A 22563-nucleotide genomic window follows, 5' to 3' on the forward strand; every position below is an offset into this window, starting at 1 on the left:
GGAGGATTTTTCCATGAATTCCTGAGGAAAGTTGTTACTCATTAAAATGAAGATCTGTATCCATTTTCAAAACATGAAAATATTGCTAAATGTTAATTATGCTATTTTGTTCATCATAGATCTGGAAATGATATCTCCAGAATGCTATTGAATTTACACAGTATTTATATATGTGATAGCAAAAATACTAAAGAAATTTTTTCTGCTAGTCTAGAATCTGGTTTCACTCAGTTTTGAGAATGTATCTAATCCAAACATAAAATTTGTATTTTTACACCTACCTTTAATGAAAAAGCATTGAGATCCTTTTTTATTAGCTTGAATCTCCTGTACCTTGAATATTGTGTTATGATTATAACTGCACTGTGTTTGTAGGGATAACCATTTGTAATTCTAACTTAATCTGTATTGAAAAGTCATTAAGAAGTATGAAGCTCTTCATATTTGGCACAATCAATGTAGCTATGAGGATGAGGACATGAAAAAGTGATTTATTTATTTGTGAAATACAGGCTTATCCATATCTACCACATACCTAATCTAGCTTAAACCATGTAAGGTCTACGACGCTAAATATTCACACTACTTACCAAGCATGCTGAAATAAATGGTGGGTGATCTCCATGTCATAGCTAATATCAAGGATATTTTGGCATTAATTTCCCATGTATGGAATTTTTATTCTAACATTTTTTAGATATTTAGCAAATAATTTAGAATAAATTAATAGAAACACAGTTGTTTCTCAATTACAATTGCCACTATATCTCTGAAAGCTGAATTATTTTGAATTTTATTTTGAGTAGTAAAAGATGCATAAATTTCTTTCCTAGAGGAGAATGCAATATTTAAAGTTCATTACAAATTATTTAGCCAATCATTTGAGAAAGAAAACCTATCACATTCCATGAGACAATGAGGTGGAAATGATAGTTGTGGACAGGTAGTTCATTATGAAGAGTAAGAATAAAAAACGTGCAATTACTGGGAATAATGGTTTTCTTCTATATGTCTGAATGCTGAAATGATTCTGTTTTCGCTGTGTGCAAGAGAGTTTATTTCAAACAAGCTAACTAACATTGGACAGAGCTTTTGTTTAGAACGTTGAGAAGCTATTCACAAAGAAGAAGATAATAAAACTCATATAAGTTGAAACTGAAGCTTGAGTGTGTCATACTTAAACACATACCACGTACCTTCCTACATGTACACACACACACACACACAGACACACACACAAAGAGAGAGAGAGAGAGAAATATATAATCAAAAAATATAAAAAAAGAAACTTGTACATATTGCTGATTATAAAAGTACTGCTTTTCTACCTAAGAAGAAAAATGACTTTGTTAGATTTAAAGAAAATTATGCTGAAAATTTTGAGAAGGCTGTAATGTAGGAAGCATCAAGAATCTGTCTCTTTGCCTGGTGTGGTGGTTTACACCTGTAATCCCAGCATTTTGGGAGGCCAAGGCGGTTGGATCACCTGAGGTCAGGAGCTTGAGACCAGCCTGGCTAACATGGGGAAACCCCATCTCTACTAAAAATAAAAAAATCAGCCAGGCGTGATGGTGCATGCCTGCAGTCCCAGCTACTTGGGAGGCTGAGTCAGGAGAATTGCTTGAACCCGGGAGACAGAAGTTGTGGTGAGCCGAGATCGTGCCACTGCACTCCAGCCTGAGCAACAGAGTGAGACTCTGTCTCAAAAAAAAAAAAAAAAAAGAAATGAGATCCTGTGGCTTATTAACCATCATGAGAATAGTATGGGAAAGACCTGCCCCCATGATTCAATTACCTCCCATGGGCTTCCTCCCACAACACATGGGAATTCATGATACGATTTGGGTTAAGAAATAGCCAAACTATATCATTCAACCCCTGGATCCTCCCAAATCTCATGTCTTCACATTTAAAAAATAATCGTGCCTTCCCAACACTACCCCAAAATCTTAACTCATTTCAGAGATCTCAGAAGTTCACAGTCCAAAGTCTCATCTGAAACAAGGCAAGTCCCTCCTACCTATGAGCCTGTAAAATCAAAAGCAAGTTAGCTACTTCCTAGATACAATAACAGTAAAAGCATTAGGTAAATATAGCCATTCCAAATAGGAGAAATGGTCCAAAACAAAGGGGCTACAGGCCCCATGCAAGTCCAAAATCCAATGGGGCAGTCAAATATTAAAGCTCCAAAATCATCTCCTTTGACCTCATGTATCATCTGGGTGATGCTGATGCAAGAGATGGGTTCCATATGGTCTTAGGCAGCTCTGCACTTGTGGCTTCACAGGGTACAGCCTCCCTATGGGCTGCTTTCATGGGCTGGATTGAGCATCTGCACCTTTTCCAGGCAAATGGTGCAAGCTCTTGGTTGATCTACCATTCTAGGGTCTGGAGGACAGATGGTGGCCCTACTCTCACAGCACCACTAGGTGATTCCCTAGTAGGAACTCTGTGTGAGGGCTCTGACCCCACGTTTTCATTTTTGCACTGCTCTAGCAGAGGTCCTCCATGAGCACCGCGTCCCTAGAGTAAACTTCTGCCTGGACATCCAGGAATTTCCATACATCCTCTGAAATCTAGGCCGAGGTTCCCAAACCTCAATTCTTGACTTTTGTACACTCACAGGCTCAACACCATGTGGAAGCTGCCAAGGCATGGGGCTTGCATGCTCTGAAGCCACATCCAAGCTGTTCTTGACCCCTTTTAGTCATGGCAGGAGTGACTGGAACACTGGGCACCAATTCCTAGACTGCACAAAGAAGAGGGACCCTGAGACCAGCCCACAAACCATTTTGTTTTTCCTAGCCATCTAGGTCTGTGGTGGGAGGGGCTGCTACAAGAATCTCTGACATGGCCTGGAAATATTTTCCCCATTTTCTTGGGAATTAACATTCAGCTCATTACTTAACACAAATTGCTGCAGCCAGCTTGAATTTCTCCTCAGAAAATCAGTTTTTGTCTATCACATTGTCAGGCTGGAAATTTTCAGAACTTTTATGCTCTGCTTCCCTTTTAAAGCTGAAGGCTTTTAACAGCACCCGAGTCAACTCTTGAATGCTTTGCTGTTTAGAAATTTCTTCTGCCAGATACCCTAAATCAACTCTCTCAAGTTCAAAGTTCCACAAATCTCTAGAGCAGGGACAAAATGCTGCCAGTCTCTTTGCTAAATCATAACAAGAGTCACCTTTGCTCCAGTTCCCAACAAGTTCCTCAGCTTCATCCGAGAACACCTCAGCCTGGATTTCACTGTTCCTATCATTATCAGCATTTTGGTCAAAGCCATTCAACAAGTCTCCAGGGATCTCCAAACTTTCCCACGTTTTTCTGTCTCCTTCTGAGCCCTCTGAACTGTTCCAACCTCTGCCTGTTACCCAGTTCCAAAGTCACTGCCGTGTTTTCAGTTTTCTTTACAGCAGTGCCCCACTTTACTGGTACCAATTTACTGTATTAGTCTGTTTTCACCCTGCTGATAAAGACATACCTGAGACAGCGTAATTTATAAGGAAAAAGAGGTTTAATGGACTCACAGTTCCACAGGGCTGGGGAGGCCTCACAATCATGGCAGAAGGCAAGGAGGAGTAAGTCACGTCTTACGTGGATGGTGGCAGGCAGAGAGAGAGCTTGTGCAGGGAAACTTCCCCTTATAAAATAATCAGTTCTCATGAGACTTATTCACTATCATGTGAACAGCATGGGAAAGACCAGCCACGAGGATTCAATTACCTCCCAGCTATTCTCTCCAACAACATGTGGGAATTTAAGATGAGATTTGGGTGGGGATAGGCCCAAACCATAAGACCTTTCAATGTTCAGTATCAACTAAGCACAAATAAATATAGTAATGTAGGAAACGAGGGACAAAAAAGCTACAAGGCATATAGAAAGTAAATAGTAAAATGAGACATATAACTCCCTCCTTATTAGTAATAACTTCAAATATAAATGAATTAAACTCTTCAATCAAAAAATAGAGTAAATATAGAAGTTTTGATTATATGCTGTATACAAAAGACTCATTTTAGATCTAAAGACACAAATAGATTGAAAATAAAAGGAGAGAGAAGGATATTCCATGCAAATAGTTACCAAAAGAGAACAAGGATGGCTATACTAATGTGAGAAAAAAAATACTTTAAACCAAAACAGTTAACAAGAGACAAATAAAGATATTATGTCTTGACAAAAGGTTAAGTACAGCAAGATAAAATACCACTTATAAACTTACATGCACCTAATAGCAGACCATGAAAATGTATGTAGCAATAACTGACTGAATTGAGGATAGAAATAGATAGTTCTATAGTAATAATATGAGACTTTAATATCCCACCCTCAATATTGTATAGAATAACCAGGCAGAAAATTCGTAAGGAAATTGAAGAGTTAAGCAGCATAATAAGCCAAATAGATCTAACAGACACTTAAATAACCCTGTAGCCAACACCAATATAATACACATTTTTCTCAAGTGTACATGGAAGATTTTCCAGGACAGACCACAATTTAGGCCACAAATTAAGTCTCAATTGATTTAAAAATATATATAATTATACAAATTATCCTCTCTAACCTCAACAGAATATACTTAGAAATAAAAAATATAAGGGAAAATGAAAAATTTATAAATATTTTGAAATTATTTAAAAAATATACAAACAAAATAGTAAAGGAAAATCACAAGAGAAATTAGAAAATACTTCAGAGATAATTAAACTTAAAAACATAACATACTAAAACTTATGGGACATGGCAAAATCAGTGCCAAGTGGGAAATTTACAGCTTTTAATTCTTATAATAAAGAAAAAAGAGAGAGAGATCACAAATCAGCAATGTAACTTTACAGTTTAAGAAAATAGTAAAAGGAAAACAAATTAAATCCACAGGAAAAGTAAAGATAATGATAAAGAACTGAGTAGAGGCAAATTAAATAGAGAGTAGAAAAAAATAGAGAATGTCAATGAAACTCAGAGATGATTCATTGAAAAGTTCAACAAAATCGACAAATCATTACCCAGATGGACTAAAAAGAGAGACAGAAGAATCAAGTTACAGAAAATAAAAAAAAAGAAGACTTAAAATCAGAAATGAAAGAGGGAAGACTACCACTTATTCCACAAAGCTAAAAAAGGATCAAAAGAGAGTGCCATGAACAATTATATGCCAAAAAACTGGATAACCTACATAAAGTGAATAAATTCCCAGGACACAAATCTTATCAAGACTAAATCATGAAGAAATAAAAAGAAAATGAATAAAACTATAAAAAGTAAGGAGAATGAATTAGCAATTTAAAATTTTCTGACAAAGAAAAGCACTAGACCTGATGTAATCACTGGTGAAGTCTGCACAATACTTAAATGAGAACACAATATTTTCTCAAAATTTTCCAAAACATTGAAGAGAAGGGAACACGTCTTAATTCATCCTATGAGGCTAGCATTATTGTGATACTAAATACACTAAAGGAAAAAAAAATCAATGTTTTTTATAAATATTTATGCAAAACATCTCAACAAAATACTATTAAACTGAATTTAGCACCATATTAAAAGTATTATATACCATGATAATATAAGATTTATTTCCAGAATGCAAGAATGATTCAATACACAATAACTGATTAATGTAATACACCATATTAACAGAATTTTGAAAATGCACATTATACTCTAAATTGTTGCAGAGAAAGTATCTGACAAAATGTAACACCCTCACATGGGACAAACATTCAATAAAGCAGAAGTAGAACTACCTCAACACAATAAAAGTCACATACAAAAATCTCACAATGAACATTCTACTAAGGAATGAAAGACTGAAAGTTTTTCTTCTAAGATTAGGAATAAGGCAAGTATGCTCATTTTTGCCACTTCTATTCAACACAACACTGGAAATTCTAGCTAGAGCATTTATACAAGTAAAAGAAATAAAGTCATCCAAATTGGAAAGAATGAAGTAAAATTATCTATTTTCACAGGTTGTATTATCTAATATGTAGAAAACTATAAGTTTTACACACACACAAACACAAACATACACGTGCAGTTAGAAATAATACATAAACTTAGCAAAGCAGCAGAACACAAAGTCAACACACACACACACACACACACACACACACACAAATTACACTTCTATGCACAAACAATAAACCTTGTGAGGAGACTAAGAAAAAAATACCATTGACAACAGCATAAAAAAATACTTAAGAATAAACTTAACCCAAGGAGGTGAAAGGCTTATAGATCAAAAACTATGAAACATTGCTGAAATAAAGAGGACATAAATAAATAAAAACATATCTACTTTTCATGGACTGGAAGACTTAATATTGTTGTCAATATTACCCAAAGTAATATATATATTTAATGCAATCTCTATTAAAATACCAATAACATTTTTTATAGCAATAAAAAACCCTTACTAAAATCCACATGAAATCTCAGACACTCCAAAAATCCAAAACATTCCTGAAAAAGAACAAACCTGGAAAACTCACACTTTCTGATTTCAAAACTTACTACAAACTATAGTAATCAAAGCGCTGTGGCATTGGCATAAAGACACATAGAACAATGAAATGCAATAAAGAATCAATAAATAAGCCCTCTGATATATTGTCAAGTAATTTTTTACAAAAGTTTCAAGACGGTTTAATGGAGAAAGAACACGTCTATCAAACAAATGTTGCTGGGAAAAGTAGAGACCCACATGCCGAAAAAAAAAAAAAAGCTATTTGGGCCCTTACTGGACACTACATATGTAACTTAACATAAATTGAATGAAAACTTAAATGTAAGACCTGAAACTACTAAAATCTGGTGGGAAAACATACAGTAAAAGCTTCATGACATTGGATTTGGCAATAAAATTTTGGATATGACACCAAAGGCACTAAAAGAAAAGAAAAAAAGACAAATTGGAGTTGATGAAACTTCTTTAAAAATGTAAATCAAAAGACACTATCCAAAGAGTAAAAAGCAACCCACAGAATGAGAGAAAACATTTGCCAATTATATACCTGATAAGGAATTAATAGCCAGAATATATGGAGATCTATTAAATCACAACAACAAAAAAATAAAAACCTAATTTAAAAAATAGGCAAAAGACTTGAAGTCATTTTTCTGAAGAAAATATATAATGTCTAATAAACACATGAAAATATGCTAAAAATAATGGATCATTAAGGAAATGCAATTGAAATTATAAAGAGAAGCCACCCATTAGGATGACATATATATATATATATATGTATATTCTGTAATAAACCCAAATGTACAAATATCTCCTTAAGAACCTGGTTTCAATACTTTGAGTGTATACACAGAAGTAAAATTGTTGGATCATATTTTAAGTTTTTTGAGGAACCATTCACAGCTGCTGTATGATTTTATATTACCACTAACTGGTCACAAGGATTTCAGTTACTACATAGCCACACCAATGTTCCAGTGACTTTTATTTTCTGGTATGTATATATATATATATATATATATATATATATACATATTATATTATAATATATAATATATTATATATTATCATATATTTTATATATTATATTATATTATATATGTAATATAAATATATATTATATGTGTAATATAAATATATATATTATATACATAATATAAAATCATACAGCAACTGTGAAAAACAGTATAGTGGTTCCTCAAAAAACCTAAAATATGATTGTATTCAAAGTATTGAAACCAAGTTCTTAAGAAGATATTTGTACATTTGGGTTTATTGCAGAATTATTCACAATAGCTAAAATGTGGGCCAGTCCAAGAATCATTGACTGATAAATGGGTAAACAGAATGTGGCATATAGATACAATATTATTAATTGTATACAATATTATTAATTGTTTGTATATAACACATTCTGTTTACCCATTCATTATTATACCTAATAATATTATTCAGCTTGAAAAAGAAAGGAAATTTTGACATTTGTTACAACATGAATAAACTTTGAGTATACTATGCTAAGTGAAGTAAGAAACAAAAAAGACAAATATTATATGACTGCAATCATACAAGGTACTTGGAGTATGCAAAATCATAAAGTCAGAAAGTATAATGGTAGTTGCCAGTGGCTGAGGAAAAAATAAACTGTAGAGTTACTGTTAATGGGTATGGAAATTGAGCTTTGCAAGATGAATATAATTCTGGAGATGGATGGTGATGATTATTACACAACATTATGAATGTATTTTATACTACTGTACTGTATACTTAAAATGGTTTAGATGGTAAATTTCACATTATGTGGTTTGTACCACAATAACAACAAAACTGGACCAAAGAAAATTATGGGCAAAATAGTTTTGCACATAGAGAAAGTAATCCCCATGGAAGTAATATTCCTCTTTTATTCAAATGCTGTTCTGTAAAAGCTTTTGTAATAATGCATTTCTTACAAGAAAACTAACTTTATGACCTGCTATAACTTTGTTAGCTATCTAATCATAGAGAGGTAAAGATTTCAAGTGATATTAGTATACCCACTGCTGTTTATTTTATGTTTTATATTTTCTCTGTGTGTAATTATTTATAATTTTTTTGTAATTTAGTTTAAAGAGAGAATGAATAACTTATTTCCAAATTGTTGTACAATGGAGACTCTCTACAAATCTGAATAGTAACTTTTGCCTTAAAGTCTTGTGTAAATTTTTTTCAGTATCAGTAAAACTTGTTGAGAGAATGTAGCAAAACATTTTATTTAATTTTATTTGTAGTAGTTGCTTATTTCAGTAATTTTCATACCATCAGTAGAAAATAAGTGCTATCAGATACAATAGCCATCAGTTGAATTAAAGAATTTAAAATATGACCTTTATGCTTTTTGTTCTTTTCTTTAGTCTTCTTTAAAAGAGGTCTGCTTTGATATTCATAACATGACCTACTTTTCCTAGTTTTAACAAGAATAACACACTTAAGATCAATTTAGAGCAGAGAAATATTGCCACATTAAGAGTATAGTCAAATTTCTTGTGGAAGTGAGAGTATAATTACTTTAACTTTCTTACTTATAAGAGTTGCAGGGATTCCTGGAGAGCTCAACTTTGGGCTGAAGTTTTCTTGGGTGTTCTACTGAATGCCAACTTTCTGTTTAAACAATGAGAACAAAAGCAAGATAGATAATTCAGGAGTGAGAGTAGTCAGACAGTTATTTGGCCATAATGCACCTTCTAATTTCAGCCAAAAACAATGTCCTTGGAGATGATAGACCTGATATCCTATTCTGGATAAAATTAATAAATTATTCTTTACTTCTTATATCTTTGTGCATATATTAGATTTCCTCCTTTCTCCCCAGTTTTCTATAAAATATTAAATTAATAATGCGTGCTATGGTCTGAATGTTTGCATGCCTTCAAAATTTATAAGTTGAAATCCTTACCTCTAACATGATGGTATCAGGAGGTCAGGAATTTGGAAGGTGATTAGATAATGAAGGAAGAGCCATAATTATTGGCATAGTGCCCTCCCAAAAGGCTCAAGAGAGACCCCCTCATCCTTTCTACCATGAGAGGACACAGGGAGGGGGCATCATCTATGAACTAGGAAACAGACACTTCCTAGACATCAAATCTGCTGGCACCTTCATCTTGGACTTCTCATCCTCCATAACTGTAAGAATTAAACATGTATTTCTTAAAATAAATGAAATAATGACCATAAGATAGAAAATAACAATATTTTAATGTCCCTGAAATGTTGGGCTAACAATAAAATATAAAACTATTGAGAGACATGAAAGTATAATGGGATGAAATGAAAATCAATAAACATAGAGATGTAGATTTGAGACTAAATTCTGTTGCTACTTTGTTGGAATAAGCCAAATATTTGGCTAAAGGCTGTTATTTCCATATGCATAAAGAATGGGGGTCTGCAGAGGATCAAAACGGTTATCAGTGCACCTCAAAGTAGCAGCATTCTAGGAGTTTTGGTTGCACCATTGACACTCTTCCTTTACAATTCTCCTTCATATTAATGATGAGACAATGAGTCAATGATTATTTTAATCATTGTTTTCCTGATGATATAAGCCTCTACTTAGGTAGATATACAAACTTCAGATTTTGAAGTTAATTTTGACTGCTGGGATATGTTCCTCTATAAAACATTTTTTTTCAAAACCCTTTACATTTTCCCTTCAATTAAGTGTACTGAAAACTGTTTTACATAAGGAGAAATTATATAATTCCTCAAATTTTATGAATCTATTATTCCTAAAAGCAACAGTATAATTACTTAGCAAATGTGAAGACAAATCAAAATCTCAGCATATTTTGCAGAGATACAAGTCCAACAATAGTGAGGGTAACATTTCTTAAAAAAAATTACATTTGTATTGTTTTTCTCTTACCAAAAATTGGTCCTTTTAAAATTTTAACAGATTTGGTCTATTACTCTACTCAGGAAAAAAAAATTCACAGAATCCCTGTAATTTTCTTATAAAATTAATTAGCTCTTTCAAAACTGTAGAATTCAAATGATGTTAATTTAGTAAAGGCTTGTACTCATTTCCGTGACAGACATAAAAGCTTGTGTGGAATTAAAATTATTTAGAAAGTAATAATAACTAAAATAATGATCATAAACAGTGGACTCATCTCTCTATGTAATGTCTAAATGTAGAGCCTCAGAGGAGTGTCACTGAAGAAAACTGACCATTTGAGGCAAAAACTCATATGCTGTCCACCCCCCTTCTTGTGTGGTTTGCTTTTCTCCGGTCTACGGCAAAGCACTTATTAAAGTATTCAGAAACATTGTGCTAGGTCTCAAAGGACAGGTGGATGTAGGCGCTGAGCAAAAATGAATAGTTAATCAAAGAAACACATGTGACTCTACATTTTTCTAAATATTATATGTTTTCTCTTTTTTCTAATATACTTCTAGAATTTAATCAATCTCATAAATCTCGCATTTTCTGTAATTTTTCTATTTTTCTATATTTTCATCCTTTTAGCTCTGCATGCTTGCACTTTTCTACTCCTTTATATAACATACATATATGTATATATATATGTCTTCCAACCTCTATACATATATACGGACTGTGTGTGTGTGTGTGTGTGTGTATATGTGTATGTGTGTGTGTGTATTTGTGTGTGTGTGTATATATATATATATATATATACACCTCTCTCTATATATATATACCTACAGGTGTGTGTGTGTGTGTGTGTATATATATAGAGAGAGATGTTGGGAGACATATATAAACATAAAGATATATTTATATAGGTTATATAATTAAATACATATTTACTTATACATATATATGTATATAGGTTATATAAATATATATATTTATACATAACTTCTACTATAACCTCAGCCTATATTGGCAGACATATCCTAAACTGTATTAGTCTGCTTTAATATTGTTATAAAGACATACCCAAGACTGGGTAATTTATAAAGAGAAAAGGTTTAATTAACTCACAGTTCAGCATGGCTGGGGAAACCTCAGGAAACTTACACTCATGGCAGAAGACAAAAAGGGGAAGCAAGGCGCCTTTTTCACATCTTTGATATTGCATCTTCTCTCAAGAACCTGGGATATACAACTATCAAAAAAGATAGAGCCCAGATCTCCCAGTTTCTGCAGAAGGGTAGGAACCTAATTTCAATAAGTGGCAATTAACAAATACAGATATACTATTCACACTGATCATCCTTCTTTTTCTTTTCTTTTTTTTTATTTTTTTTTGAGACGGAGTCTCGCTCTGTCGCCCAGGCTGGAGTGCAGTGGCGCAATCTCGGCTCACTGCAAGCTCCGCCTCCCGGGTTCACGCCATTCTCCTGCCTCAGCCTCTCCGAGTAGCTGGGACTACAGGAGCCCGCCACCACGCCCGGCCAATTTTTTTGTATTTTTAGTAGAGACGGGGTTTCACCGTGGTCTCGATCTCCGGACCTCGTGATCCGCCCGCCTCGGCCTCCCAAAGTGCTGGGATTACAAGCGTGAGCCACCGCGACCGGCCTGATCATCCTTCTTAATGTCTTCCACTACATTTCCACTAACTAACCACAGTTCTTGAAAACTCTCTACCTTTGTTACAGTGAAGTTGATTTTCAGTCTTTCTCTGATTGCAGTAGTCCTGAATGTCAAGTTTTCTGTTCCTTTAACCTGTCTAGTACAGTATTTCTTTGACATTTTTATTATATTTGCAAACACCAAGCTAAATACTGTGCACGCTCTATCTACTCTCCATCTCCTCTATCTCCTCTAACCAATCAACACTTGTCCAGTCAATGCAGCCTCTTGCAAGACTCAAATGTGTCTTCTCTTTCTCATGCCTATTGTCATTGTCTTGGTTCAGGACTGTACCATTTCTATCTGGAGGGCTGAAAAAAATGTTTGCAATTTTTTTTTTAACGTCCAGTTCATCTCTCTTAAAAACAATTTTATGGCCTCAGACTGGATTTCTTTCCCAAAACAAAATCTCATCTTTTCACTCCTGTTCTCAATATCTCTGAGGACTCCAATGCTTGATCTGTAAAGCCAAGAGGCATAAGAATGGTGTGGCAGTTTATACTCTGTCACTTGTTTACATTGGACTATATTTCCTGGAATCTCCATTCACTGCATGGTTCTCTGCTAGAGTTGACCAAAAGTTAACGTTGAAAAGAATTTGGAAAATAGAAGCAGAACAGCAGCCAGCAAGTGGGAAACAGGCACTACTTCCTGAAGGTCATCATATTAGGTATGTTTACATACAGACACAGCAGTACTGTTGTTATTCTTGTCCTTCGTCTTCTCCATTCCATGACAGCTCTCCTTACCGGTTGTCAACTCTGCTGAACAACAGCAGCTAGCAGTTATCCAGATATGATAACTTTCTATAGCCCTCTCCACCAGCCACAATTCATGGTCCTACTCTGGCAGCTGAACATGGCTGTCTTTCCAGAATTCAAGTTCAGACATGTCCACACATGTCAGTGTTTCTGAAATAGTTACTAACTTTGCAATTATTCTCCAAATTATCCTTCTTGATTGTTACCACCCCAGTTTTTTCTTTTTTTCTGCAACTCAGTGAGGCCTATTTCTAAAATAATCATATAATTTCTGTTTTTCTAACTGAATCTTGACTGATAAAGATGGCTCTAGGCCTTTCACAATCTTATCTCTACTTATTTTTCCAACTTCATACATATTACAATTATCTTGGTGGTTCTGTTTACACTTCTCTCTCTACCTATAATTGTGAAAATGCTCCTTTCACTTATATCTGCTTGCTGGAATTCCATACATCTTTCATGGCACCAATTTACACACCACTTTCATGAAGATTTCTAAACACTCCAGCCATTGACATTGTCTAAATATTGTCCATTTACAGTCTGCATTTGTAACTTGCTTCTGCTTTCATTGAAGTATATCTAGAAACAGGTAAGACATTACCTGTTCAATAATTTAATTCCTTAATAATTAAATATTTGAAACAACAGCATTGGTATATTTTTGTGTAAGCACAGTTTGTTTGTGATTATTCCACTAATATTCAGCACAATACAGGCCTAATACCTAATTTTACATCTCTGTATCATTATATCATAAAGAAGAACACTTTTTATTTCAAATTTATTTATTAAATTTATTACAAGTTTATTACAAATAATTTATAAGTTTCTGAATTCAATGATTTTTTTTCTTTTGAATATATTACTATATATGCACATACTTTGTGGAATCCACTGTTTTATATTATTTTGTTATGGTCATTTCTGTCTGTGACTGATCCTCCCTAGTAGAGTATTTTGTACATATATATATATTTGAGACAGGGTCTCACTCCCTCACCTAGGCTGGGTGAAGTAGTGCAATAATGGCTCACTGCAACCTCAACCCCTTGGACTCAAGTGATTCTCCCACTTCAGCCTCCCAAGTAGGTGGGACTACAGGCCTGTGCCACCAAGCCTGGCTAATTTTTGTATTTTTTTGTCAAGATGGGGTTTTGCCATTTTGCCGAGGCTGATTTTGAACTCCTGAGCTCGAACGATCCTCACAAGGTTCCTTGGCATCCCAAAGTGCTGGCATTACAGATGTGAGCTACCACACCCGGCCCTAGACTATTATATTTGAATCAGACCATTATATTTACTCAAAAAACTTCTCGAATATCTTAAATGTTCACAATATGTACTGATGTATGTGCCTTAATTAGCTTATTTCAATCATCGTGCTAAAAGTAGATAATTGTCAGAAGACTACAAACACACGAAACCTTCAGCTGATTACAAATTTTAAAATATTTTGTTCTGTTTTCCCTGAGGTATCAACTGCTCAGAAATTAAAATTATCCAGCTGTCAGATTCTGAGCTCAACTAAGGCTAGCACACATGCATCTTGGTACAAAAGCTTTTATATGGATAATTTTGTTTTCACACTTTACTGGTAAACATTTGTGATGCTTTATTTCCTACTTCCTCTTTAGGTAACAGATGCTGTCAATTGATTTTTTTAAAAAACTATTTCACCAGCTGTGATTTTGTGGGTGGGCTGCTCAGATATTGTGTTTTGGCTCAGTGGCTTCACAATTTTTCTTTTTTTTTTTTTTTTTTTTTTTTTTTTGAGACGGAGTTTTGCTCTTGTTTTCCAGGCTGCAGTGCAATGGCGTAATATCGGCTCACTGCTACCTCCGCCTCCCAGTTTCAAGCGATTCCCCTACCTCAGCCTCCCAAGTAGCTGGGATTACAGGCATGCGGCACAACGCCTGGCTAATTTTTTGTTATTTTTAATAGAGATGAGGTTTCTCCATGTTGGTCATGCTGGCCTTGAACTCCTGACCTCTGGTGGTCCACCCACCTCAGCCTCCCAAAATGCTGGGATTACAGGTGTGAGCCACTACACCCAGCCCATAAATTTTTATTAAATGTGTTTTGACAAAAATCATGCCCTTGATTTTAAATATATTGAATTGAGGCCAAATATATTTAGTGAAAGTTAAGTAAAAGTAGGAAAAAAAACAGTTTGGGAATGATAAAAGAGAAGAAGACAGAAAAAATCTTTTGTATTAGTGGTCACCAACTTGTGAGCTTTTGATACCTTGAAAGCTATGAGCTTATTGTAAGTGATCTGCTAAATACAAGCATTCTTCAAGTATCATGGTAGTTGTGTTTGAATAACATTTCAGTTGCATATATGACTTTTTCAAAGTATATAAATATTCTGATTGACAATATGCAAATAAATTGAAATATAACTTTGTTACAATATTTTTGTGTAATGTACTTTCTCCATATACACTTGCTAAAAGTGAAATTATCTTGTGCAAGTCTATACAAAGCTTACCCATAAAATGTGTTCTTGTTCTCAAATAGGTTAGAAACTACTGCCTTACACAATTAAAGTACATATGGTATGTTTTTCATGGTTTGTCCAACTGGGTAATATCTGCAGATTAAGGGTTATGAGTAACAAATTATGTGTATTTGTAACTTCTACATACAATATCATACAAACTGCTCCTTAAAATAATTACAAAGAACAATAATGCCACAACACCTTCAACATTTCCAATTTTACCACTAACAACAGAACCCAGTTATTTGTACTTAGAGAAGATGTTAATGGAATTCAAACTCAAGGCAGAAGTTTCAGGTGTGGGAATCAAATGAAAGAGTAATAAGGCAAGGCATTCAACAGAGTATTTTTAAAGCTTAAATTTTACCCCCTTTAAAAAAAAAGCCTTGTTTTAGACCTAATACCAAAGTTAAAGTCAAGTTTTACCTAGGTATTAAAAAGTTCTGACCAAGTATGATAGCATGTCTGTAATATTTTATCACCTTTCCTTTTTCCTCAGAGATTCTGAAACTCTAGACAGTCTGTCACAGAATTCAGTGAGGTTCATTGTGGGGTTTTGAATTCCATGTTCTATATAATTTTCAAATACTTCTCAAGGTGATTACAATACACATAGTTGCAATACATTTAATCATAGGTGTTTGACTTTCAATAATCATGTTTCCTAAAATATTGCTTACCTAATTACATTATTTATAAAAAAAACTGTCAAGTTTTTGGGATGTGTGTATGTCTTCATCCTAAACACAGACAGAAAATGCTTAGGCTATTACTGGAACAGGGATCTTGACATCCACTCAGCAAATGACCAGAGCTATATCACCAAAGGTCAGTCAAATTCCTAATGAATGATTCATCTCCTTCCTCCATCTGTTCTGAATTTCCCCCGGCTTTCACTCTTTGGAAATCTTTACTCAATAATTTCTGACTCATGAGAAAATATAAATTATGCCATTTCTTTCCTGAAAGAAATTTTAAAAGTGGTTCTTGAACTATGTTCCACAAGTTCTTCATAGATCATTTGTATATCTGACCCTTCAAATAATCTCAAATGTCTCCCCTTTTATCTTTTTTATATGTTGAGATTCCAGATAAAAAAATCACATTTATAAAGGCTTTTAAATTTTCTTCACTCTATAAATTCAATACTTCCTGATAAATATTCCAGCAACAGATTTTTAAGGAACTTGCCAAGCTCAACCTAAAATTCACTTAGAAAGGCAAGTAAAAGTTGTAAGACACTTTTTAAGAAGAGCAAAAAGAAAGTAATTGTCTTCCCAAATATTAAAACAAGTTTAAAAATTGTAGTCATTGAAATGCCTTAATTTTGAAGCTGCAATGGGGAAATAGATCAATAAAATGAAAAAGGAATTCAAGAATGGAATTTCAGTGCATGATATATATGGCATCTCAATTAGATGGGAAAATAACAGTTTAAAATTACCTGATGTTGGGCCATCTGATTTTCTATTTAGAAAAAATATAAATAGTATATCCTATGTTATATGCTGTCACAAAAAGAATGCAAATAATAAACACATAAACAATAAATATGTAAGAAGAACACCAAAGAAAATTATTTAGTGAGTTACAGCAGAAAATAATTTTTCATAAATTTCTAATAGAAAATAAATAATACACTTGTCTAAATGAACATTTGTAACTTCTGCAATATTCAAAATATCATGAATGAAATTCAAACATAAGCAAGCCAACAGACAAATATAACCTAAAGGGAAATATTACAATATGCAGGCAATAAATTAATAGCCAAAATTTATATTACAAAATCAACAAATAAAGAAAAAATATTCCACAAGTAAATAAAAGACTAGAAAAAAATGTATACGTGGGGTGATAGACACGTGAAAATATGTTCAACCTCCGTATCAATCAATTAAACAAACAGCAGGTGTAAATCTTCATCCATTTAATGTATTGAACATACATCTTGGGCACATTTTCACATCCCCTGCACCACCTCATTCTTTCTCTCAGGACAATAAATGGTTATTGATGATTCTCAAAGGAAAATTTTTATTTTCCAGCCACTGGGATACCAAACTAAGCAAATCTTGGTTTAGTCTTTCAGCTTTCAGACTCAGAGAAAATGCTGCACTGAGGGCCCTGAGATTTTGCTTCCAGAGTGCCTGCCAAAGAGCAGGCTAACGCAAACTGTAAGTTACTGAGAATCAGCTCCTGGTGGGGAGAACCTTAGCAAGTAGAGAAACAGGGGAAAAAAAAAAAACCAAAACTATGGATAAATTTGTTTGTTCTCCCCTCTGGGCACTATCACAAGGTGCAGTTCATGTTTGCAAACCTTCCAAGTTTATCAGCTGAAAGATATTTATTTATTTATTTAGAGGCTAGTTGTGAAGAGGGGTCAGGCTGATAATGATTGATGTTGTGTTGCCTTGCCTCTGTTCTCTTCTGTGTTTCCACCCAGCACCCATCTCCCTTTCCCAGGCACTTTTATTATTTATAAAATAAGTTAGTTATTCTAACTTCCTATGGTTCATCCATAACAAATAAAATGTCACCATTGTAATCTCTTATTCAGGCTTTGCTTTTGCAGGACCCAAACTAAGGCAGATAATATCAAGTTTCCCTGAGTGGGTAAGAAAATAATTCTCTGACACTGCTATAAATTTGCTCTTTCTACAAAGTTTTTTTCTTAGATCACTTTTTAGGAACATAAATCTGTAAGCCATTTTTGTCAAGATATATTAAAATTAAAATAATTTATCTATGATGCAATTCCTCTATTGAATACGTACCCTGAAAGACAAGTATATGTGTGCAAAGGTGGCCATATTTACACATGCTTATCGTTGATTGTTCATAACAGATAAAAATGGAAAAATCTAAAAACCCATTTGAAAGAAGCCAATTATTATTGCTATATATTCTTTATTCCATTTATATAAAGTTCGAAATATGTCAATAGTGTAGTGCCAGAAAGCAAATAAGTGGTTGTCAGGGCAAGAGATGAGAAGTGATCTTGACTGTCAAAAAGCACATAAAAATGTGGGGGTTAATGGAAATATTCTATATCATATTCGTGCTGGTGTTTCTATTATTATACACACAGCTCATCAAATCAAACATTGAAAATTGGAGTATTTGTTTGTAAATTATATTTTACTAAAGCTGATTTAAAATTGAAGGAGAGAATGGTGATGAAGAATATGTAGGATCTTGCTAATTCATGTTGTTGGTTTTAATCTCATTAAGAATAAACACTCCAACTCTTCTCTATGACATTTAGAATCAATACTAATATTGCTAAGTAGTTATCTTAGACTGTTCATGCTACTGTAACAAAATACCTCAGACTAGGTAATTTATAAGTAAGAGAAATTAATTTTCTCCCTGTTCTGGAAAATAGACAGTCCAATATTAAGGGGCTGGCAAAGTTGATGTCAACAGAACTGTCAACAGTTCTTATACTGTTCCTTCCTGCTGTGTCCTTATGTGGTGGAAAGCAAAAGGGCAAAATGGCCTAATTAAATCCCAAAAGTTCTTTCATAAGGTCACTGATCCATTCATGAGGGTAAAGCCTACCTAACTTAATCACTTCACAGAAGGCTGCAATGCTTAACACTATCACATTAAGTCTTAGATTTCAATCTAAGAATTTTGGAAAAATATATGCATTCAAACCACAGCAGTAGATTATTCTATTTATTGTGTTGTTCTATTTCTGCATCTCAAGGCAAGAAATGTGAAGCCAAATATTTTATTTTCACAAACTTGTCTACAGAGAATAATATCCACTTTTACAGACTGTTTTATATAGTTGGTAATTAAGAGGAGAATAAGAAATGCAAAGTATGAAGGGTAAGTAGCAAGAGGGCATCTTTATATTGCAAAGGTGCATCCTTAGAACTCCACTAAAGGTCTATAAAGTAATTCTTCAAAAAAATACAAATAAAAATTATACAACAACAAAAATCAAAACTGGTAACCAGACAGCTTCATGACTGAGAGCTCAGCTGCGGTTGTCCTCTGATGGTCAGGGGTGATGGTAAGACATGATTTTATAGAATTAGGTTCACCATGCTCAACCAATCTACCTGTATGCCACTTTCCCGTTTTCAAATATGTGTTTTATATAGACATACCCAACAGTCACCAGAATATCCACACTAATCCTTTGATTCTAAGATATGAGTTATTTAGTAGAAAATAAAATGGGAGAGTTCCCTGATTCCCCTGGCAGGAAGTGCGACAGGGTGTGGCTCGCCTGTTCAGTCGCCTGGCTGCTCAAACCTCTTGCAAGAGGAGGAGCACACGGACTGGCAGGTGAAGGAGCCCAGGTGGGCACGTGTTACAGTGTGCCCTTTTAGCTTTGCCGTTTGACGATGGCTTGAGTGTTAATCAGCTCAATTAACCCTCTGCCTTTCTGCAAGGGCAGAGGGCCAGTGTGACAGCTTTCTGGATCCTGAGCTTCTGTCCAGTGTCCAGGAAAAATCGAGTTACACATGGACTCCAAAGATGAATGCTAGGTTTTACTGAATGATGGAGGTGGCTTTCAGCAGAATAGGTGGGGAGCAGGAAGCAGGGAGATGGAGTAAGAAAGTGATTCTCCCCTGGAGCTGGAACTTCCAACAGCCGAACCCCTCACAGACTGCCCCCAGCTGAACTCCTCTGGGTGTCTAGACACCCCTCCTTTTCTCTGACGTGCTGCCCTGCTGCTTTCTGCCACTCTCCACCACTCTGCTGTTCTCTGCTGTTCTGTTCTTCTGCTCCTATGGACGTTCAGCCACTTGTGTGTGTGCCTGCTAAGGTCTCAGGATGGGAGGCATGGCAAGCCAAAAGGCAACATTTTGGGCACGAAAACAGAAATGCCAGTTCCCATTTAGAACTGCAGTCTCCAGGCATGAGGATGGGGCCTTTGCCAGGGAATCACCCTCTTCTACCCAGTATTTCCCTGTCTCCTTCCTATATCAAAAGGACAGACAAAACTCCTGAAATTTGTTAGCCAGGATTTCAGCAAAGAAGATGGAGAGGAGAGATGGGCCTATTTCATGGGATCCACTGTACCATGTAACTCCAGAAGCTGCCAGCTGACAGTGAAGAACTGGCCTCTTAAAGGTGCATGTTAGATGCCAGCAGCTCAGTGATACCCCATGATGAGTGGTCACAACTCTTTAGGATGTGGACAGCTCTTAAACCAATGCAGTTAACATAAATAAATGGGTCCAAGAATAAGGGGGTAGAAGTAATAATGAGGATACTTGAATTTTTACTTTTCAGCCCCTAACTTTTGTATAAAAAGTGGGTTCCTTGTCACTGTCTAGTCACATCTGCAATAATCTATCTGGTGTTTCTGAGAGAGAGAGTAGGGAAGTAAATGGCCATGAAAAGGACAATCACTCCTGTGTGTTAAAAATTATTCGAGAATTGAGCTACATAAGAGTCATTAAATATAATTTCAATGAAAGTTGTATTTTCTGAGTTTAACTAAGGTATTCAGATACTTGATTTAAATGTTTTGTTTTTTTTAAACAAAAAGATTAAGCTAATAAATAAAATGGCTGTAATTTTGTTTCTTGCCCATAATATTTTTGTCTTAAAACATTAATATTCAGTTTTGCTTCCTTATTTAATATCAGTAAATATCATGTTATCTCACTTGCAAAAATTACAATCATGATTGTCACACTGGTGCACTACATCAGTAATTAAGAGTTCTGTAAACAACACCATGACCTCCAAGTACTTCACATTATAATCAATTTTCAGGACAACTAAAACCCATGAACACCAAGATCCTTTTTATCTTTAAATTTTTAATAAGCATTACACAATTCATTTTCATCTTTCACATTTTCTTGATGCACTTACTATCAGTCCTTCTAACATAATGGCAAAAGGCTCCGTACATATTTATTCATGGAGACAATAGCACCTCTAGTAATGCCTATTTAAATAAGTCACTCACTGATTTGTATTTCTAAGTATCAGGAGTCCAGACAATGGGATTTTTTTAAGTAGAAATTTGGGAACTTTTTTTCTTCCTCACATACTGACAAGATAGTTTTTATTCTATTTGGTATCATTTGTATTTAGATTGGAACTTTTCAAAAGAAGCCTTTTTGCGTTTTACTGAGAAAGCTATTACAATAGATTGCCTTTCCTATGATGATAAAAATATATAATTTTCACATTCACTTAGCTTTAAAACAGCTGAATAGATTTTCCTTAATCTTAGAAGAAAATTATCTTGGAGTTGAATAGAAGCATAGAAACTTTAAACTGAAAAAGAAATTTTAAGAAGTTTATGACTCAGATAAAGTAAAGAATTGTAAAACTAAACATTCTATAATGTCATTTGCTATCTCTAAATACATCCAAACATAGATGAATTTAATATATCTTTTCATCCTCTCGTATAACATGTGCCAAACATTTACATTAAATCCTCAAGCCTACATAAGCATAAAACTCCACCCAGAAAAATGTGTTAAAGCAACATTGAATTAGCCAGCAAGGCTAGGAAATGGTTGATGTGACATGTAACTGAATGACGTGACATGGAACTGAAATGTATCAAAAAGTTATATCTAAATACTAGCCTATGATTATGTGTATGTATGGAGATACTGGATCAAATCAGATACCATAGTTCCAGGGTGTTATCGTCAACCTGCCTCATAAGTAACATGGTGGTCTTGTTATACTCACTAGGAAGTCAGATTCTGTCAGATAAGTTTGACAGTTTGCACTCTAGCTCTTTCCATGCTAAGATCACTTTTTGAAGTCAGTTCTTTTGCTTTTGTCCCATTCCCATGTTTATCTGTGTATGTACATTGTTTAATTTAGGGGAATATTTTTATTCATTCTAACTCAAGAACACTGTCCACACTATTCATTTCAGCTTAAATCAATGCCAAACTATATGTAAAAATATAGATTACAAAAAAGATTTAAATAGTTTGTTGTGAGGATGACATATGCTCTGAATCACTTCTCTGCATGAGGCTTTATGTAGTTACTGGGATGTAGCCCTCAACAAGGTATTTCCTAACAGAGTTTGAAACCTAGCTGGGCACTCAGATATTAAACAAATAACTAGCTTGGTCTATTTCATCCCTCACCTCTGCCTATTATTCATGTTTTAACTCTGAGTTTCCTTTCTACAAATTATGAGACATCTAATCTTCATTGATTATACGTTTAACTTCCTTAGGAGTTTAAATCCCAGATATCCCTGAGACTCTAAGTGCTA

The sequence above is a fragment of the Symphalangus syndactylus genome, chromosome 6, assembly GCF_028878055.3.
Source record: "Symphalangus syndactylus isolate Jambi chromosome 6, NHGRI_mSymSyn1-v2.1_pri, whole genome shotgun sequence".
Taxonomy (NCBI): Eukaryota; Metazoa; Chordata; class Mammalia; order Primates; family Hylobatidae; genus Symphalangus; species Symphalangus syndactylus.